General features: G+C 53.0%; 1 protein-coding gene across 8 annotated transcripts in view; it reads left to right on the top strand.

Moving 5' to 3' along the window:
- The window catches only part of GSE1 (Gse1 coiled-coil protein), a 350,367-nt gene that overhangs the window by 150,200 nt on the left and 178,788 nt on the right, over positions 1-21,379 (top strand). The window contains exon 1 of one of the 8 annotated variants that reach the window (XM_032793790.2): positions 16,265-16,413. The exons of the other annotated variants lie outside the window; for them this stretch is intronic. The gene's annotated coding sequence lies outside the window, so the exon portion shown is untranslated. Of the gene's footprint in view, positions 1-16,264; positions 16,414-21,379 lie in introns of those variants that run through there. 8 annotated transcript variants of the gene reach the window in all.

Raw genomic sequence — 21,379 nt, 5'->3', positions numbered from 1 at the left:
AGCCTCACATTCTGCCTTGCCGGAGTGTTTGTGGTGATGCGCTGGGGAATCCTATCTTCCATTGGCTGTACTGCTCCCAGACACCGTTGTGGTTGTTTGTGTTACATTGTCCAGAAGAATAAAAAGATGCCTATGATTCCTGAAGGGAGGGGAAAGCGTGGAATGAGTTACCACCCAGGGGCCTGCTGCCCTGTGCGGGAGTGAAAGTGCATAGACCGGGGGTTCTACGGGAGTAGCATGGGTAGGGTGGGAGTGTCCTGGGTGACCCCAGCATTCAGTGATAATGATGGGTTAGGGGGGCAGTTGCAGCCAGCCACCCTCAGACAGAGGGAGGGTTGATGGAGCATTGTGAGATGTGGAGGGGAAGCGCTCCAGAAAATATGGCTCCGTGTCAGCCCAATCAGTTTAATACTGTTTGCATTTCCTGTCCCAAAGTGTGCAACATTGCTGTGCTCTGCTAAGCAGTGTCATGTTCCAGCCCAGAGGTGGCTGCATTTCAGAGATTGAGTGAGTGAACCATGTATGTCTGCATGAGGGTGTGCATACAAGACCACACTCTGTTGGATCTGACCTGCTTTTACCTGTGCTGTGTTCATTATAATAGATTCTGCCCTCATTCAGTGAACATCAGACCATAAGAACGGCCGTTCTGAGTCAAACCAATAGTCCATCTAGCCCAGTAGCCTGTCTTCCGACAGTGGCCAATGCCAGGTGCCCGAGAGAGAATGAACAGAACAGGGCAATTATTGAGTGATCCGTCCCCTGTCGTCCAGTCCCAGCTTCTGGAAGTCAGAGGTTTAGAAACACCAAAAACAAGTGGTTGCATTCCTGAGCATTTTGGTGAATAGCCATTGATAGACCTATCGCCCATGAATTTATCTGATTCTTTTTGAATCAGTTGGCCTTCACAACATCCCCTGGCAGTGAGTTCCACAGGTTGACTGTGGGTTGTGTGAAGAAATACTTCCTTTTCTTTGTTTTAAACTTGCTGCCTGTTAGTTTTATTGAGTGACCCTTTGTTCATGTGTTATGTGAAGGATTAAGTAACACTTCTTTATTCACTTTCTCCACATCCGTTATGATTTTATAGATCTCTATCATATCCCCCCAAAGTTGTCTTTTTGCCAAGCTAAACAGTCCCAGTCTTTTTAATCTCTCCTCATATGGGAGCTATTCCATACCCCTAATCATTTTTGTGGCCATTCTCTGTACTTTTTCCAAAGCTAATATGTTTTTTGAGACGGGACAACCAAAACTGCACACAGTATTCAAGGTATGGGCGTACCATGGATTTATATTATGGCATTGTGACATTTTTTGTCTTATTTTGTGTCCTTTTCCTAATGGTTCCTAACCAACTGTTCGCTTTTTTGATTGCCGCTGCACATTGAGCGGATGTTTTCAGGGAACTGTTCACAATGACTCCACGATCTTTGTCATGAGTGGTAACAGCTAATTTAGGCCCCATCATTTTGTATGTATAGTTGGGATTATATTTTCCAATGTACATTACTTTGCATTTATCAGCATTGTATTACATCTGTGCCATTTTGTTGTCCCATCACCCATTTTTGTGAGATCTCTTTGTAACTCTTGGCAGTCTGCTTTGGACTAAACTGTCTTGAGTAATTTTGTATCATCTGCAAACTTTGCCCCCTCACTGTTTGCCACTTTTTCCAGATAATTGATGAATATGTTGACTAGCACTGGTCCCAGTACAGACCCTGGGGGATCCCGCTGTTTATCTCTTGTCACTGTTAAAACTGACCATTCATTCGTCCCCTTTGTTTCCTATTTTTTTTACTGGTTACTTATCCATGAGAGAGCCTTCCCTCTTATCGCAGGACTGCTTACTTTGCTTATGAGCCTTTGGTGAGGGACCTTGTCAAGGCTTTCTGAAAGTCCAAGTATCCTGTATCCACTGGATCACCCTTGTCCACCTGTTTGTTTACCCCCCAGAGAATTCTGATAGATTGGTGAGGCATGATTTCCCCAAAAGCCATGCTGACTCTTCCCCAACATGTTATGTTCATCAATCTGTCTGATAATTCTGTTCTTTATGATAGTTTCAACGGTCCAGAAGTTAGGCTTACCAGCCCATAATTGCCAGGGTTGCCTTTGCCATCTTTTTTAAAAATTAGCTTTACACTAGTTATCCCTCCAGTCAGCTGGTACAAAAGCTGATTTAAATCATAGGTTATTTACTGCTTCGCATAACACATGAACAAAGGGTCTTCTAGGATACAGAGTCTCCCTTTTAATAAATCCTCCCCTAAGGGATGTCTCTGTCCGAACCACATGCACCTCTGCATCTGTCGGCTTTCCCCCAGCCCTTAGTTAAAAATTCCTCTATGCCCTTTTTAATTTGACATGCCAGCAATCTGGTAGTGTGGGATTGCAGTTTGCAAAGTGCTTTGGGATCCTTTTAAGAGGAAAATACCTATCCGAATGTAAAAGACTGTTCTTGCAGGAAAAAAACCCAAGGAATCTAGCCTGTTGGGCTTTATGAGACCTTGGAGGAAGATTGGTGCTCACCCCTTCCCTTCTGTGAAGAGGTTGTTTCTGGAGGGCCTAAGAGCTGTTTTGTTTGTGGTTAGCCCACTGGCAGGGAAGTTTTCCAGTGCCTCAGAGCCCCCTTAATGCTCTTTAAATAATAAGCTGCATTAATGGTTCTTTCTCCATGTACAATGTGGCCGTGTGGCTGGGTTGCGGTTTCACTTGGATTGCGTGCTGCGGGGAAAGAGGTGTTCTCTGGGACCAGAGGCACAGAGCTGAGAAAGCAGAACAGAAGCTGGATGACTCAGTAGGTCAATACTGGGCTCTAGTTTCTGTGGGAGCCTGCTTACACCATGACTGAATTTGGCTGCTCCAGCCTCCAGTGGCCAGAAAGCCCGGGGGTTTCATGTAACCTCTCTCCTGGAATGACTCCACACTGACTTATGAACCACGCCCCTATCTTGCACCACTGAGAGCTTTGCCTGGATAAAAGATGCAGAGGAGGACCCTATTTATAGACATGTATGTAGGCATACCACCACCACTGAAATGCAGCTGGCTCTGGCATAGAAGGCAACAGATGTTTAACAGTGCACAGCAAAGTATAGTTTTGGGCATGGTGAAAAGCAGAATGCTGCATCTGACTGAAACTGGGGAATGGGCGTGGCTTTGGAATGTAACTGGGATTGGGCTGGGACCTGGGGGCGTGGCTTTGGAATGTAACTGGGATTGGGCTGGGACTCGGGGGCGTGGCTCTAGAATTTCACTGGGATTGGGCTGGGTCGTGGGAGTGTGGCTCTGGAGTGGAGCTGGGATTGGGCTGGGGCATTGGACATGGCTGTGAGGTGGAAATGGATTTGGGCTGAGACATGGGGGCGTGGCTCTGAAGTGGAACTGGGTTTGGGCTGGGGAATGGGGGCGTGGCTCTGGAAAGTAACTGGGATTGGGCTGGGGAATGGGGGTGTGGTTCTGGAATGTAACTGGGATTAGGCTGGGGAATGGGGGTGTGGTTCTGGAATGTAACTGGGATTAGGCTGGGATGTGGGGTCATGGCTCTGAGGTGGAACTGGGTTTGGGCTGGAACATGAGAGTTAACCTCATCTCTTTCAAAATGTGAATGGTTTTCCAGCTTACTCCAAACGTACGCACCGCCAGCAATGCCTGTTAATACAACCCTGGGGTGCTGGTTCCGTTCAGACCTAGCTGGACGAGCGTGACCTTTTGGAACACCAACGCTGTTGTCTGCAGGGGAGTAGTGGGGGCAAAAGACATATCTGGCTTTAAGACTAAGCTTGATAAGTTTATGGAAGGGATGGTATGATGGGATAGCTTAATTTTGACAATTGATCTTTGATTATCACAGGTAAGTATGCCCAGTGGTCTGTGATGGGATGTTAGATGGGATGGGAACTGAGTTACTGCAGAGAATTCTTTCCTGAGTGCTGGCTGGTGAGTCTTGCCCACATGCTCAGGGTTTAGCTGATCGCCATATTATTGGTCGGAAGGAATTTTTCTCCAGGGCAGATTGGCAGAGGCCCTGGAGGTTTTTCGCCTCCTCTGCAGCATGGGGCATGGGTCACTTGATGGTGGATTCTCTGCAGCTTGAGGTCTTCAAACCACAATTTGAGGACTTCAATAGCTCAGACATAGGTTAGGAGTTTGTTATAGAAGTGGATAGGTAGGATTCTGTGGCCTGCATTGTGCAGGAGGTCAGACTGGATGTTCATATTGGTCCCTTCTGACCTTAAAGTCTAGGAGTCTATGAGTCCTCTCTGCACACTAGCCTGGCCCAGGCTTATTCATCTTGTGAGCTCCCAGCCCTTGGGATGAGCACAGCCCTGGGATGCTGGATTTGGAGCTGTGTTTAAGGAATCCCTGATGTGGTCTCGGGGATGGGAAGTAGAGCTCATCACAGAACTAAAAATCAGGCTCAGCTCTTGTCAAAAGCCAAGTGGCAACCTAGAGGAAGAATGATTGTGTGTTGAAAACACTGGGCTCAGTTCCTGGCTCTGCTACAGATGTACTGTGTCACCCTGGGCCAGTCACTTCGTCTTTCTGTGCCTTGGTTCCCCCTGTGCAGAATGGGGGTTATAACCTTCTCTGCCTCCCACGATGTTGTGAGGCTATTTGCTAGTGTTGGTGAGGTGCTCTGATCCCACACTGATAGGGCAGTAGAAGAGCCTGGATAGATAGAGAGGGGTCCTCCTTGTTCCTCTCCCCAGAATAGCCAGACTAACCCTTTCTGAGCTACAGAAAGCAAGATGGGCAGAACTCCTTGAGATTTGGATCAGGGTGGGGATTGGATTTGATCCCTGGATTGAGCCACCCCCTCTGCCTTTAGATCTGGGAGAACCAGGGAGTCACTTTCTGGTTCTGGTGTAGCTGCTGCTGAGGTTCTTGTGAAAGTTGCCTGCCCCCGGCTGCAGCCATGGTGTGAGAACAGCTCATTGTGTGAGATTTCCACTACTCAAGGTGGCGGAAGTCTTGTGAGATTGACTGGCCGTGTGGGATTTCCACCATTCAGCATTGACATCTCCCGAGAAACAACTGGCGAGGGGTTTGGTGCAGTCGAACCATCCTCCTTCCCCCACCCTCTTTAGCCAAACCCTGAACTGGATTCGAACTCGCCACATCGGGGACGGGAAGCGCTGCAGGGGAGTGGGGTTCATCACCAGGACCTGTGCCCATTCTTGGCACTAGAGCCAAGCTCTTTGTTTTGCCTTTGTGTCACCAGAGCGGGTTGGATTTCCCAAGTGAGGGGTCAGCCTCTCTCTGAGAGGTTCCACATTGTGCTCGGTGATAAATGGCCTGCAGTGAGCTACAGTGAGGCATTGTGGGTATGTGGATGCTCACAGGCTCCCCCTCTCCTCCCCCAAGGTTGTCTAGAGCCAGCTGAGGACTGTGCCGCTGCTGTTTTGTTCTCTGAAGCTTGGTCAGAGCTGGCAGCCTGACGGACCCTGGCTGTTCATCCACATCGCTCTCTGAATGCCCCCTCCCAGCCTTCTGCGGTGGCCCTGCAGTGGTCAGCACAACTTCTGGGTGACAGGGGCTTCCGCTGATCCCTGTAATATGAATCGTCCGGGCCCCAATGCGAGGATGTGTTTGCGTTTTCCCTTTCAGATTAACCGTGCTGGCAAATAGCAGAGAAGCTAGGAGATCGCTGGGATGAGAAACCCAAGTCAAAACCCAAGAACTTAATGGTTTGTTTCCACTGTCCTGAAGGTGCTTGCTACAAGCCTGCCAGTGACAGTTTTATTGGCAGGCAGACCCGGCTAGAAGGATTGTAGGCTATTTACAGTGTGGAGGCCATGACTTTGTGAGCCGACAGTTAACATAAATTCACATGATGGATCAGTTATCACTTCATTGAACTGGTGGCAGATCCATTGAAAGCTGTGCAATAACATACTGTTTCCTGGCTTTGCTCAGCTCTGGGATACATTAAATACACTTTATTTATAGCTTACTATTGCTGCTCTGTGGGCAGGAGAATGCAGCTTTTGCAACTATCATCTAATTTTATGATGAGCATTAAAGCAAGGCCTATAATTTGCACCTTTTTATTCATTAGACATTGGTGCAGCCATAAGTCAAGAATGCCCAGGGATTTAGATGCAGATCCAGAAGATAAACTATTGACAAGCCAGATGTATTTTTACATTAGTGTGCCTTTACAATAGTTTATGCTGCGAGTGGAATATAAATTGCATTATTAAATATGAACCACTCTTGTAATCACCGCTTTGCCTGCTGATTTGAGGGAAGGATAGCGTCCAAAGCCACGGAGCAGGGAGGGCTTGCCTAATCTCTCAAGGTTGAACGGATGATTTTCCTCCCTTCCTTCTCTGGATGCAGGCTCAGTGCCCGCTGGCAGATAGGAGAGCTCTTTTACCCTTGGAGCCTCGCGTAACGCAGATGTGCCCTGGGCCTGTGCAACTTTAAAGGAAGCCCTTGTCCACCTATAGTACGATGAGCTCTGCTCCCTGGTGCCCAGGGTGGCATAAGTAGTGAGGAAGAGCTGGCGTTGCATGGAGTTTAGAGACAGAGGTGGTGTCTCTTTTGTACGGGGTGTGAGCCCTGCTCAGTTTTCTGCTTGTCTTTGGGTTTTGCTGTGTTGCTGCCCATCACCAGACTCTCTGCACAGTCCAGGAAAAGAGATGGGCAGCAGGGAAGTCCCTAGTCTCTTGTGCACCCTGTGGCCTGGAGATGGTGTTAGCCAGCTATCCAGCCATCCGTGAATGGAGAATGTGGTTTAGATGAATAGAGTCATAGATTTTGGAAGCCAGGAGGGACCACTGGGATCATTTAGTCTGACCTCCTGCATAACACAGGCCATTGGACTGTCCTGAATTAATTCCTGCATCACGTCCAATGGCTGTGGTTGAACTAGAACAGATCTCTTGGAGCAGCATCTTGATGTAAAGATTGCCAGTGATGGAGAATCCCTCCCAGCCCTTGGTTAGTTGCTCCACTGGTTAATTACCCTCACTGATAAAAACGTTCCCCATCGTAGTAGTAAGAAGTAGAAGCTTAACCTGCTCTTGCAGACCCTGGAAGAAGGAACACTGCTGCAAAAGTGACATTTCAGGCGAGCAGTGAGGTGGAGAGCAGCCTTCCATACGCATCCCGAGACAAGACCCCCCCACACGAGGGGCTGAGTCATGGATGCGGCATGCAACTGTCCGCACCAACCCCACAGCTGGCGTGTCCCCCATTCTGTGGGCATGCGCCAGTCTTTGGGGCTGTGCACTAACCGGCAGGCCGCCTGAAGGAAACAGAGGAAGTGGGTCTGCAGAGAGGGAGCGGAGGACCGTATAGAGGGAACGGGACAGAGCAGATCTTACATCAGAAGCCCTGGGATTTTCTGTTTTCAGTCTGCCGCTTAGTTTTGCCCTGAGGACTGGGGCAGGGAAGGGAGGGGAGTCATGTCTCAGAAGAGGAAGCAGCCAGGATGGTCTCCTTTCAGAGACCGTGGTAAGTTGTGGGAACACATGGCTGTCTGTGCTGTTCGCAAGGCCTGTGCAGGGGCCCAGCCACCTGCCGTCTGCTGCACGTGGGGCTCTCCGGCTGCCCAGGAAGAGCTCTGGCTGGGGATATTAACTTCTGGGTCGCTGGGTTGAATCCGAGTTAGGTTGGTGGTGACTCCAAGTGAGACCTGCTTGGATGAGATGATTTCAACCCGGCCTAGGTGTCCACAGTGCAGAAATCCTCCTGTGGCTGGCTCGGCTCTGCATGGGCCCATGGCTCTTTGCTTCGTGTTCTTGACTACTGTTCCCTCTCTCCCCATCTGCAGTGTGCTGTAATGAAGTGCTGTAGGATCCTTTGGGAGCAGGGCCTGGCGGTACCTTGTGCCTGGAGGGGAGTGAACCCCGGAGGCCCGTGAATGGCTCTTGGCTTTGGCTGGGTTTTGGATTCTTGAGTCTGTTGAATGGCGATTTGCCTGACAAATCCTTCCGGTGTCATTGGAAACGGCGGCAGTGGGATTCACACCTCATTGGTGACTGTGGAGCAGCGATAGTAAAATGCAGCTGTCATAAAATGATTGTATCCAAAGCATCTCGCATGTGGGATAAGCCAAGGGAGAAAAAGAGCAGTTTAGCCATATAAGGACGTGAAATTTATGGAAAACCAGGCGTGCTAGACAAGGGTTAGCAGCTGCTGTGGTCAAGCTAAACAGGAAACGATTGTTAGGGCTGGCTTTTCCCCTTCGATGGGGGTCAGAAACCACCCCCGAGGGAGTTCTGAATGGGAGGGGGCAACCAAGCTAATCCCATTACTGATACAGATTATTAGCCCCATGCTGCAGGTGGGGGCCCGAGGTCCCCAAGAGAGCTGTAATTTGCACAAGGCTGCAATCTGTGGCAGAGTCAAGAATTTAACTCAGGCCTCCTGAGTCTCATCCAGCACTTTAATCACATGCCCATCCCAAATACGTCTTGTGGGAGCCGGCCAAGATTTTGCATTTGGTTGATTAACCTAAATATCAGAGTCTCCCTTTGTAACCTGGCTCTTTGCAATGGCAGGGATCTTCCTACGGCAGAGTTCTGTGATTCCTCATGGGGCTCTCGCTCTCACGCCTGGGGTAGCTGGGATCAGACCTAGATATAGCGAGTGGCTGGAGGGGGCAGCAATGTTCTTAGGGCCAAGCTCTTCTCCGCCATGCCGGGGTTATCCCAAGGTGAAGTGTGTCCCTCAGCATTCCAGAGAGATGCCAGAAGGAGATCCCACCTCATTGCAACCCGAAGCCTAGCACTGGGTCTGGGAGCCTTTGCCTGAAGCCACGTTTCCAGGAGCCTGACGTGATTCCTGGTTTGGGGAGGAAAGCAAATCCAATCCACCCCACTCTGAGAGCAGATACTGCTCCAGGGTTAGACCCCTGCCATGCGGGGAGTGCCGCTGGGGCCCAGCAGCCATTTCCTTCCTCTCGGGCTTGTGCGCAGCGCTGGCTTCTCACACTTGTTTTCTCCTCTGTGCTGCTCCACGCGCCTTCACCCTTCCCTTCCCGCGGGAGCCCTCCTGTCTTTGGAGACGACCTCTCACCCTGAGGGCTCATCCCTGGGGAGTGTCACTCATGAAGGGATGCACTGTGGCTGGGTTGGCCCAGCAGGTGATCAGGGTGGGAGGCAGGAAGAGGTTAGATGAAAGGCTCTTAAGGTGTCAGGCTGGAAACTTTCAGAGAGTAGCTGCTCCTCCCTTGAGCGTCCCTCCCCCTTGGTTCTGTCTCGCCAGCAACCAGGCACCCAGGCTGGGAGTTACCTCTTCACTTGTGCCTGGACTGCTCCCGGGGGTGATTGGGTGGCAGGAACCGGGGCAGGATCATGTTGTCTTTCCAAAGCTAGGCGCCCGCCGGCATCGAGGCCTCATTAGTATTCACTTGCTGGCTCGGTGGCGCCGCAGCCGTTCTCGGAGAGCGTTGGGTTTGCACTTAGTATGCAATTGGACGTGTGATGGTGGCGACTTTTAGATTACAGAGGTGGAGGGGGGGGGGGAAAGGAGAGGAAGAAATGAAACAGCAAATGAGCTGCTGGCCCGAGAGTGCACCTGCCGCTCCTCAGCGCCGCGGCCTCGTCTCTCCAGGATAATGTTACATAATGACGCCTCTGATTCAGCCATTACTATCTGTTTTATTTGACTTGTGCTCAGTCACTGATGGCACAGAGCGCGGGAGAGTAATGAGGCGGCAGCTGCTTACCTCCCTGCCAGGCCGCCTGTGGCCCTTAGAAGTGCTGGGCAGCTAGAGAGGACTCTGGGAATGGGAGCGTCTAGATACCAGCACCAAGCTGAGCGGAGGCGAAACCTTTGCAAAGGCTGCAGCGTGGGGGAACTGGACTGTGGATGCTCTCGTTCTCTCGGGCTGGTGCTGGAGCCGGAACCGGAGCCCAGGTGACTTGTGGGCAGCCAGAAGAGGTCGGCCCCCATGACCGGCTTTGCCTTGGAGGAGGCTCACTGGGTCCGCATGGAGGCATGTACTGCCAAGGAGGCATGTACTGAGTCACCAGGATGGGGGGCGGGGGGGATGGTCTGTGTTCCTGTTTCCCACCAGGCAATTAATGTCCAGACCTCGGTCTGAACCCCCCTGTGTCTCCAGGAGGCTCTGCTCGTCCTTTGGAACCTGTGATCTCCCCCTGAATTCTTCTTCACTCCCCGGCTTCCCCTTCCCCACGCTGTCCTGCCCTTGCTCTGATGTGTCAGTGTCTCTTTATGCCACAGCCTGAGCCGCAGGGCTCCAGGTAGCGTGCTGGGATAATGCACTAACCTTACCCCTCTGGAGAGCTGAGTTCAAATTCTGGCCAAAGTCACAACTGAAAACGAATCCCTGACATCCATGACCCGGAATCATTAGGGGCCCAGAACTGGAGTAGCATGGCTCAGAACTGCAGGCCAGGCCTGGGGTAGCTTGGCAGAGCTGGGGATGGGAGGGGAGGAACAGGCAGGCTGGCTGGTATATATGGACTGGGGAGCATTAGCGGGATTCTGAGGGGGTCAGCAAATGTAATACGGGTTAGGAGTCAGGTGCAGGCTGCGTTTACACGTTATGCGAGTGTAGCTGAACCGACCTTGGTATACTGCTGTAGTCTTCCTAGTGGTGGCATGCTCTGAGTCGGTTTCTTTCCTACGCCATCTTAGTTAACTTGGTATGTCTTTCGGGTGTAGACGAGGCCGTGGCATGCTCTGGGCTGGAAGATCACTTCCTTGTGGGTTCCAGCCGTCCATGCAAGGCCCAGCTGCTGCAGTGATGGGTGCAGGCATGGGAGCTGGTTAGAGTGGCTGTCCCTGACACCTGTTTCAGCATATGATTTTGGAACGTTCACAAGGTTCCTGCCACCTCCCCACAGATCAGAGCTGGATCCAAACTCTGGGGAGAGACGTTTGGATCTAGGGATTTTGGTTCGACCCATTGCAGAATCCGGACCCAACTGCAAAGTGGTGCTTGGGCTGCTGGCATGGGGGGGTTCTGCTTTGGGCCTGCCTGTCATGCTGTTGATAGCACTCTTCATGCCCAGGGCCTCTCTGAAGCACCCTTGCTATATCTCCTTTGTCCCTGCTGTTTCCGTCACTCGGCTGCCTCGGAGCCTGACCGGATGCTGGGTTGGGACTTAGCGATTTGGCTTCCCTTGTGGCTCGTGGTTTGCTCAGCTGCCCATTGGCCACAGCATGCTGTGCACGGGGGCAGATTGAGCCTGCTTGGGGCCGGCTAGGCCCTGTGATTCACCAGGTCTGGCAGGGGGGATGGTAGAGCCTGGTAGTGCCTGGGTCTGCTCTAACCTACCAGTGGCTGAAAGCTCCCCCCTCTCCGCAAAGGCCCCATCCCCCTCATCCTGTCGCATGTGCGACCCCTGTTGAACCCAATGGGAGAGTGAGCGCAGCAAGTTTCCCGCACCAGCCTGAGGCCCAGATCTATCCACACCCCTCCCAAGCATGATGGCCCCGCCTGGTTGCATGATTGCCCATGTCCTCTCGCCTCTTCTGCCTGAGCTGGGCTGACACTGCCATTAGGCTGTCCCAGCCAGCGACGGGTTAAAACCTTTTGTTTCCGAGACAGTTTATATTATGTGCATGAATAAAAGATGATTGTGCTGGGGGTAGCTGTCAGTATCGTCTCTGTGTATAAAGGTTTCTACTGTAGCCTGACAGTAAAAGACTGTTTGGGGACTGATGTGGCTTCTCAAAGGAGCTAAATAAATAAGAGACACTTATTTTTACACCAGTAAAGGCTGCTGGCAATTGAAGGGGGCTGTTAGTCTCTGAAATCGGGGTGTTTATTGTTATCTCGGGGAGGGGGAATTTGCATGTTTGCTAATTATTAACTGAACCCTACCCGGCTCCCGCAGTTTCTTTATCTGGGGGAGGGAAGGCTTGCAAATCAAATGCAAATATTGAACATGCCTGGGGATTTCAGTGCCCTTTGACTGATCTCTCGCCATCTGGGTCTCCGAACTGTGGCTCCTGCCCTGTCAGCCAGCAGGTGCTGCCCTAGGTCTGTGCAAAGGTCCCCCGTCATGTCCCTGCAGAGCACGATTGGTGCAAGGCAGCTACAGAATGGCAAGAAGCCTGTGCATAATCCCCAGGTGCTTTGGTTGCCCCAAGTGAACCTTATCTGAGTCTTTTAACCCTTGCCTGCTATACCTGCTGTTTGTAAATGCCCCACCTTAATAATTAACAGTGTCTGGCACTGCGCTAGCATTCTTCATCCCCAGCTCTCTGAGTTACTGTACAAATGTTGTTCAGTATCATTCTCTCTATTTGACAGGGGAAATGGAGGCACTGAGCATTTAGGTAACTTACCCAAGGTCTCGCAGTGAGTCAGTGTCAGAGATGGGAATAGAAGCCAACTCTCCTGGCTCCCAGTTCCCCCCATGGTAACCACAAGACTCACTGCCTCCAGAAGCCTGGTTTGTGTGGGGGCAGGGGAAGTACAACGGCAGGGTGAGGCAAGCGGCAGGGAAGCTGAGTGTCACGCTTACAGAATGTAAGACAGAGATTTGGAAGAGAATAATCAGCAGCATGACTGCAATTCATGGTTGAGCTGATACCTTTGATCACCCCCCATCCCACCCCCAAATCTGCATTATAGATGGCAGCTTTGGAGAAACAGTCTGACATTCAGGTTACCATGTGTGCGAATGTGCCAGGCTGGACCCCAGAACAGTCATCCCATCTGGATGTAAGAATGGGGGGACTGGAGCAATAGAATCCGGGGTTGGAGCCAGCTGCCTGTTCTCTTGTTTAACGAGGGCGGGACCATATTGACAAGCTTTTAATTTTTATATTTTCCTTTCTCCCCCACCGCATGCCGGATCCTGCTTGAAATACTTTAAAACAATCTAAAAGTAATTATTATGAACAGGCTGTTTGCGAACACCTGCTTCATATGTCCCTCAGAATCTCTAATGTTTTCTTCCTGAGCACTAACAGGCATTCTGCTTCCACAGGCATTCCACAGCCACCAGATGCTACAATTCCATGTCAGGCGATCGTTTCTCTAGCAGAGTGTAACGGGGAGAGCAGTCGGTGTCTTTGTTTCTCGTGCTCTTCACACAGCTGTCACTTCCAGTGATCAGTAGAAAAATCATCACCCCACCAAATCATACATATGGAACATTAGATTTGCAGAATATTTATTTTAACATGTGTCCTGACTGTGCTGGTCGCAAGCCTAGGCCCTGTGCAGCAGGGCTGGAAATTCTCTTTCACCACCAAAAGTCTGCTTGGCAGGGGACTCTGTGCTCCTGGTGGGGTGGGGCGGAAGGTACTTTCAGATAAGATGGAAAACTCGAAGCCCTGATCAATTCTGATTATTAAAGATCCGTCTTGCAAGAGCCTGGCTAGCTTGGGCAGATTCCAGTTTGGCTAATTTGCATCCCCTGTTCCTTTAACTGGAGGCAGCATTCTCTACTTCCTTTCCTGAGCTGTCTGAGATAGCTGGAGCTCTCACCCCAAAGCTAGCTGTGTTTTGGTGGTGGGGAAAGGGATCTCCCTGGAGTTGGTGCTTTGAAGCTTGTGAAAGGGTCTATAAGAATTGGTGCGTGGTCACCGTTTTCCAAAGGATGTGTCTGATCCATCTAAACCCTTCTGAAAAAGCTGAGAACTTAACAGTGTGTTAGCCCCTGGCTAACAGCAGAATGAAGCTGCTGACTGAGGAATGTCAACTTTGGACCAAGAGCTGTAGAAAGAAGCCTGCTAACAATTGCCCTGGGAATCTCTGACTAACTACAGTGGCTCCCCAAATTTGGCCCAGTGTTAGTAAACATTGCTCCTTAGTAGGCTGTTCCTGGGTGCTCCTGCAGATTGCCTTTGACGTGCATGGGGCAGTCCGGCAGCAGTGGCACTCATAAATTCTGTCTGCAGACTGCATGCCGCAGGTGCCTCGCAGACAATACATCCTGTTGGATACTTGCTTTCCAAAGTTGCCTTCACTCTGTGAGCCCCGCTGGCAATGGGGGAAGCAGATGTGTTTGGAGAGAGCGCTTGTCACCATCAGGAAGGTTTGCTGGGAGTGAATGCCCGTTCTGAAATGGGAACACAGAGAGAGAGGCGCAAAAGGGTGACAGCCCCAAAGAAACACTGCTTTGGGGGCTGGGGGGAGAAAAGGGGCAGGTTGGAGCCCCTGCAGCTAGAGGAATTGGCCGAGAGATCAGATCCAGCAAAGGGTGCTTCTGAATTCCCTGTAAAGTCCCTCTAAAGTCGATCTGCTGGCCTTGTAAGCCAGCAAGTGTCTGCATGTGCATTGGCACTATTGCAGGGTCCTGTGCAAATGCAGCATAGTCAATAGACTTAAAGAATGTACAGGGGCCTGTTTTTAATCCTTCCTCCTCGGGTGCCGGGACCTGAGGTACGTTTAGACGCTGTCTTTTAGAACGAACGAGCACAGCAAAGTGAGGAGCATTGGGTGAAAGGCACAAGATTAGTCCTGGGCATGGAAATCAAGCAGGGCTGCCCAGAGGATTCAGGGGGCCTGGGACAAAGCAATTTCGGGGGGCCCTTCCATAAAAAAAAAAGTTGCAATACTATAGAATACTATATTCTCATGGGGACCCCTGGGGGTCCAGGGCCTGGGGCAAATTACCCCACTTGCCCCCCTCTGGGCGGCCCTGAAATCAAGTCGCACAGCTGTCCTGTCCCAGCTCACCAAAACCAGCTGCATTCCAGCCCGATGACCCCAACCCAAACATCAGAGACGTTTCTGCACTGGCCCCTGTCCTGGAGGCAGGAGAGATCAGAATCTGATGCTGGGAGGTTATTCTAACAGATGGATTTTTATCCCTTAGAGGTCCTCAAACCCACCCTGTGATGGGCCCCAATTGGAGCTCCATGCTGCTGGGGCAGGCGCCTAGACACCGAACTCCCTTCTCGCCCCTAGTGGTGGGGGTCTTCCCAGTCGAGATGATGCTCCCCAGCAGAGGGTGGCTCGAGGGGAGCTTGGGCTGCTGCTTCCTAGGCTGTACCTGCTGTGGAGGCAGAGAGAAGCCTTCAGTCTCAGAGCTGTCAATCCAGCACCTTTCATCTGCAACGGGTAAACAGCGTTGAAGAGGCCGCTCCACAGGAGCGCTGGATTCCTGCTGGTGCTAATCCAGCATCTGGCAACCATGGGGAATGTGTGCGGTTGCCGTGTGAGCCTGGCACATGTACATGGTGCCCCTGGGGGAGCTGTTGTGGGTTTCTTGATCAATATGAGATACCACACTCTCCTGAAGATCAGAGGTGGGGGCACTGTCGCCTCCCATGGCAGCCGGGGGGCAGAGCAGAAGGGTGTGTCGCTCCCTGCCGTCACTTGGCGAAGGGATTGCTGGGACGGAAGGCATTTTCCCAGCCAGTGTCCTGCATGGGAGATACAAAATCCATCTCAGAATCCTTTTGAAGGAGGGGCAAAGGGAGGCAGCACTCACCCTGGACTGAGCTGTTCAGCACGAGTGAGGGGCTGACGCTGGGGCGTGGTGGCACCCTGCGGCATGGCTGTGTGGGATTTGAATATCTCATTGAGCAAACCCCAGAATGCAAAGCCAGACAGGGTCATAGCTGTGGAATTTTCACTGGTTCTTTGCTCAGAGCCATGCAAGGTGTGAGTGCAGCAGGCCTTCCCGTATTGATATGGGCCAGCCCCCCGAGCCCTAGCTCTAGTCGCCCTCACGCTTTGGGGGGGTGTTCGGATCTGAGTGGGGCCCATCTCTGGTTTCAAAGCAGAGCCAGACAGCCAGCGGGACTGTGCATTGTTCATGAGCTAGCAGAAGGGCCTGGGCTGCACCTGAAACTGGGCAGATTTCCCTTGGCTTGGAGAGCGACAGTGAAAGGTCTGAGCGGCTCTATTAGACTTGTGAGCTCTTCAGGGCGGGGGTGGCTTTTTGCTGTCTGTTTGTACAGCGCCTAGCACGGCAGGGCCTGGTCTGTGACTAGGGCTCCTAGGCGCCACCATCAGGCAAACAATAATCACCCAGAGCTGTAGGCGGGCTGCGGGAGGCCAAGCCCTGTCCCGCTATTGGTACATCTGTAGGATCACTCTTTGCTGCAGCGCTTACTCAGGAGCTGACACCTCGCCATCCAAAGGGGCAAAGCACCAGATTAAAAGCAGTTTCCTCTGCTGCCTGAAGGAGGGGGAACAGGCTTCCCAATGGGGCTCTCGCCCCGTTTGCTCTGGGGAGGGCTCTAGTGCGGTCCCTGCAGCCCCCTGGCCGTCCCCAGCTAGGAGGGTGCAGACTGTCGCTCCAACACTGTCCTGTTTTTTGCTTGTCTCTGCTGCGGAGCGGAGTTTGACAGATGCTATCGCAGGCAGCGCAGGGGTCAGGCTGTTCCCCTGAACAAATGGAACGGGGAAGGTGTTGCGGGCGCCTCTTGGCACCAGTAACCACACAGGCGCTCTCCTCTGACAGCTTTATCAAGCCTCCAGACTTCCAAATTCCATTGTTCCTGACATCTGTTTCGGTAAGTGATTAATTGCAATTAGTGAATGGTTTGAAAGCCTGTGGAAGAATATTCAGCAGAAAACTCGTCAAGATTAATGAGTGGTGGCAGTTGTCAGAAGGGCTGCTGCATTTCCCTGATGCCGCGGTGAAGTGAAGGTGCAGGAGGCTTGGCAAGAGCTGAGAATGGGAGCTGAGGTCTCCTCCCCTCCCCCCCATGCCTGCTGCTCTCCCCCTCCCCCTCTATAAAATAACACAGGATGATTTTTCATCCCAATGCATGAATTATCCACTAATGCGCTATTAATAAAGTGCTGTGGAGTTTCACCGAGATTAGGTCCTAAATCATGCAGAATGAATTTTAATGAGTCCAAAATGCACTGTCATTAGCCACTCTGTAGGCCCAGATTAAAATAGGGTTTGAGCCTGTGTTAAAGTCCAGGCCAGTTTAATAGATCGGTCCCCTGCGTAGCGTTCCTAGGGAGCAGTGGGCTGGAGTTGAGGTGCGGTTAAATCCAAAGAGTGACTAGTGCGCTCTTGGTTTAGAAATAGCAGATCCGGGCTAATATGGCGTGTGATGACAGAGGTAGCTGTTACCGTGCTGTGCTACGCCGGCACTTGGATTTGAACCCTAAAATGGAAGTGATGGGCTCAGGGTCCACGTGAGTGGCATCCATTGAATGCAGCATCAGGCAAGGCGGTTCTGCTGCCAGCATCCCAGCCTCCTGCCCAGCGCTGGACATTCGTGCCCTCCGGGCATGGCAACTCTGGCATCGGTTCTTCCAGGCCCTGTTTTATGAAAAGAGACAGGCCCAGGCTGTGCTGTTGAGATCCAGATTCCAGTGGTAGAGGGATAAACGCCACAGTTCAGAGTGGTCCAAAAGGGGAGGGGTGTGGATCTAGGGTTTCGGTTCCGCCCCACCTCGCGGAGATGGGCCAGCTCCGAATTTCAGAGCCCAACATTCCCAGAGCTCAGGGGCTGGGTTTCCGGGTTGGCCTCCTCCTTAGCTGTGGAATTAAGTGTCTCCTGCTCCTACAGTGCCTTTCCTTTTTGAGAAGGGCTGTGAGAAGGATGGCTCTACCCACACCGCAGGGCAGTCCAGAGGGGAAGCATAGAGCAATCACTGAGCTATGCAGATTCAGAGAGCGGAGCACAGAGGAGAACTGGATGTCCGGAGGAACGTGAATGGTAATTCATCACACTTCGTAGCCATGGTCAGTTGCAGACCTGGATTCTGGCCTCTGCTCTGCTATTGACACCCTCTGTAGCCTCGGTCCAGTCTCTTCCCCTCCCTTCTCTTGCCTGCTCTGGGAAAACTGCCCATTGCTGACGAGAGCTGCAGTGCTGAATAGGGCTTAACTGCAGGTGCAGCCCAGGACAACGCCCGATCAGCACCCTTAGCAGAAGCCACTAACCACACTTTGTTCTGAACAATGGTTGCAACTAAACCACGTTCTCCACCTGTCGTCAGCAGGCGAGAATCTTTGTGGAGCAGACGCTGTGCCTGTGCCTTAGCTCCCTCTCTGTAATGATACTCCTGGGTAAAGAGCTTTGGGAGATAGGGATGGGAGGTACCTGAGTGTTTATGTTGCTAACACAAAGGCATTTCACAGCAGGGTCTTGTGCTGACCCCAGGGCGCTGCTCTTCCTTGGGGGAGAAGAGGCAGTGTATGATGGATTGTTCTAAGGGTGGGGGGCGTATCTCTGCCTCCAGCCTGTGTGTGTGTGTGTGCGCGCGCAAAGCCCTTGCTGTGCTGCTGGTTTTCAGGGAATTAGCTCCGCGGGCTGTGTCTGAGTCACATTAAGCTCTCTAAATACCACTGCCTCAGCTTGCGTGAAAGCAAGAGTTCTGCCGGGGAGCTCTGTCGGGCGCCCAGGGACAGCAGGCACATGTGTCCGGGAGCCTGCTCGCTGTGTGTCCTGGGGTTTGCGGAGGAAGCGGCTGTTTGAGGCTTGCTCCTGGGCCTGTGGGTCACAAGGGGAGCTCATTGGGAGCCAGGGAGAGACAGTGACCCAGCTTGATCCTCTGAGTGGGAGCTGGGGAAGGAAAGGGCTGCTGTTGGGCCTCACCTCATCATGCCCCAGGTAGTCCCCCTTTGTATATTTCCAGCATCTGGTTGCAGTGCCCTAAAACTGCTGCTCCTCCCCCAGTCTGCACCCTGCCCGCCTCCTCTCCCGCTGGCTGGAAGGCCCAGGCGGCGTACGTCCCAGACGCTGGCTAAGCTGGCAGACCTGGGGTCTCGTTTCCCCTTTGACCAGACTCCTGCCTTTCCAGTGCCCTAGCCGTGGCAGCTGGGCTGAAAGCCTGTGCTGAGCTGCCTGCTGCTAGCGGGAGGAAACCGACCTGACTGCTCCGCAACGGGAGAGGGGAGTGAGGGCGTGACATCTGCTTTTGCAAACTGTTTTTAATGATGAGGTCAGGGCAGCTGAAACCTCCAGCAGCCTGGGCTCAGGCTGTCTCCAGCGACTTCTGGCCTGTGAGCAGATGGCTCTGGGGCACACTTCATCCAGCTGGGTTCACATGTTACCACACCCATGAAATTTCCCATTAACAGGCCATGACCGGTTCCCCCCCCCGCCCCCCCCCAGCCACTGTCTGAGCTGAGCTGCGTGGCCCCATTGGGTTGCCCTTTCCGAGTGCCTTGGGTCCTCTGAGGGCTGCATGGGCCAGAGGGCTCCCAAAGGGAAAAATCCGACTGGGGGAGCAGTAAGAGGCTGAGGGCCCCCGGCCCTCAAAGGGAGACCTGGAGAAGAGCAGTTAGTTAAATGCGGCTGCTGCCAAGTCTGTCCCCGGGCATTGCAGAGCCAATGAAGGGAATAAAGCCCTGCCCCATCCATCTGTTCCTGCCCTGCCCTGCCCTTTCCCCCAACAGCCAGGCTTTGGCATAGGTCATTGCCCTGTTTGTAGAGCCCCAGCCTTTCCTCCGACTCTGAGGGCACCCGGATGTGCGGGGGGCAGGTGGGTCACAGGAGTGGCTGAGTCTCCCCAGGAGGGGAAGGGAGGAAGTTAAGGCTGGCTACCAGTCAGGTCCGGGGGGCTCAGCACTGCATAGGTGGGGGCTGGTAGGTGTGTTGGCCCTGTGCAGCACTAGGGCAGGCTCGCGCTTCACATCCCCAATCCCCAGCCGGTTCTGGGGTTCCCCTCTGATCTGAACCCCTGGCACGGAGGGGATGTACAGGGGGGAGCGCGCGGGGGACTGGGTGATCTCACCCACCAGCCCTGCCTGTGGCTGGGGCAACACAGAGGTGTCCCTGCAGCCTGGCTGCATCCTGGCATCTCTGCCCCCACCCTGAGTTAGGCTGAGAACTGCAGTGTCATGGCCAGCCCAGCGGCTGTGTTGTGGTCTGGGTGGGTGTCCATTCCCTGTCAGCCCTTCCTGGCTGGAACCAACAGGGCAGGGAAGCTGGGTCAGGTGCACACCACCAGGGCAGAGCCATGGCAGGAGTGTGACGGTGATCCAGAACCAGCCCCCCCCGGTGCACTGCAGCCTCTTAGACACAGACGTAAATACATGGGACGCGCGGGCACACCCTAGGGACAGCCCTGCAGGGTGGCTGTGGGGCTCTTGTTCTGACTTGCATTGGTGTTTTTCTCACTGTTTGTTCCTGTATTGTTGGTTGTGTTTTGTTTTTGTTTTAAACCAAGCACCACCACAAACCCAGCCAGCTCCGCCGTGTAGATATTGTTCGCTTTGACCTAAACGGGTTGGTCAACGGACCAAACGTTCAGGGGCAGTGGCCCTTGCAGTATTTGGCAGCATGGTTCCTTCCCCCCTCCCCCCACACCTGAGTTTCTGGCTGGGCACAAACTCCACTGTGCACACGCCAGGACGGTTTGCGTACTCCGAATAGGGTAGTGAGAACTCCAGCCGAGTGTTTGCTCAGATAGTTGGCCTCAGCAAACATTTTTGTGCGTGCAAAAATGTAGATGTGAGAAATGCATGTGCAGAACTGCAGGTGTGAAAATGCTCGTGCAGGGTCCCTCACCAGGGTGCCTCTTCATATGCAGCCCCTTAAGCATGCGGTGAGGCATGGAACTGTTCTGGCAGAGGCTAGACAAAGGGAGGAAATTCCCCCCCTCCCCAGCCTTCTCCTGTCATGTCTGTTTGATTTATTGCTCTTTTTGGGTTGGGGGAGGGGAGCGGCTGCTGCAGAAAAGCCACTTGAGGTGGAGGTCAGAGGCCAGGAGTGGCAGAGGTCAGCGTGGTTCAGAAGTTAAAGGCTGTGGTGGGGTCCTGGACAATTACCCAGGAAAGCCTGTTTGTTCGGCATGGTGGATAATTAATGTGACTAGCAGAATGGGGGTCAGGGAAGATAGACCCCCCGGTGACCTGCCTCACTGGAGGGCATTAGAATCAGGGGCTTAGCCTTCCCCTGACACCATCTGCCTGGGCAGGGAGAGGGTCCGGGCGGCTCTGGCTGTCTGCGGTGCTCAGCCATGCAGCAGATGGCGGGTTTGAAGAGGGAGAGGGTGTACTTTGTTCTGAAGAGCTTTGAAAAAAAAAGAAAAGACAGCGTGCAAAGAAGGGAGGGTCACCCCCGCTCCTCCCCTCCAGCTGTGCTTTGTAGTCGGGAGTCTGGAGTTGTCAATGTGCCAAGAACGGGACTTCAAACACAGCCACCTCCCGCCAGGCACCTGCCATGCATTTTAAAGGTGCCAGGGTGGGCAAGACTGCCTGAAGCCTCTGGCTGGTGGGCCTGGGTGACGGGCCCTCGTGGCTGGGGGCTGTGTGGGAGGGGTCACCACAGGAAGCTGCGCTTAGAGCGGGATCCTCATTTGGACCCCAGGGTCCCCTTCCTCAGCCTCCCTGCTGCCTCTCCCTGGGGATGCTGGTGCTGATGGGGCCTTGGGAGCCAGTGGGGGGCTGTGGAACCAGCTGCCACCAGAAATGGGGATGACCCTGAGACCCGCTGCTCACCTAGGCCTCCCCAGGGGACAGAGAGGATGGCATCTGCCAGCAGTGCGTGGCGCCAAGAGGTCACTGCA

The sequence above is a fragment of the Chelonoidis abingdonii genome, chromosome 19 (genome assembly GCF_003597395.2).
Source record: "Chelonoidis abingdonii isolate Lonesome George chromosome 19, CheloAbing_2.0, whole genome shotgun sequence".
Taxonomy (NCBI): Eukaryota; Metazoa; Chordata; order Testudines; family Testudinidae; genus Chelonoidis; species Chelonoidis abingdonii.
This window is presented reverse-complemented; position numbering and strand designations above follow the sequence as displayed.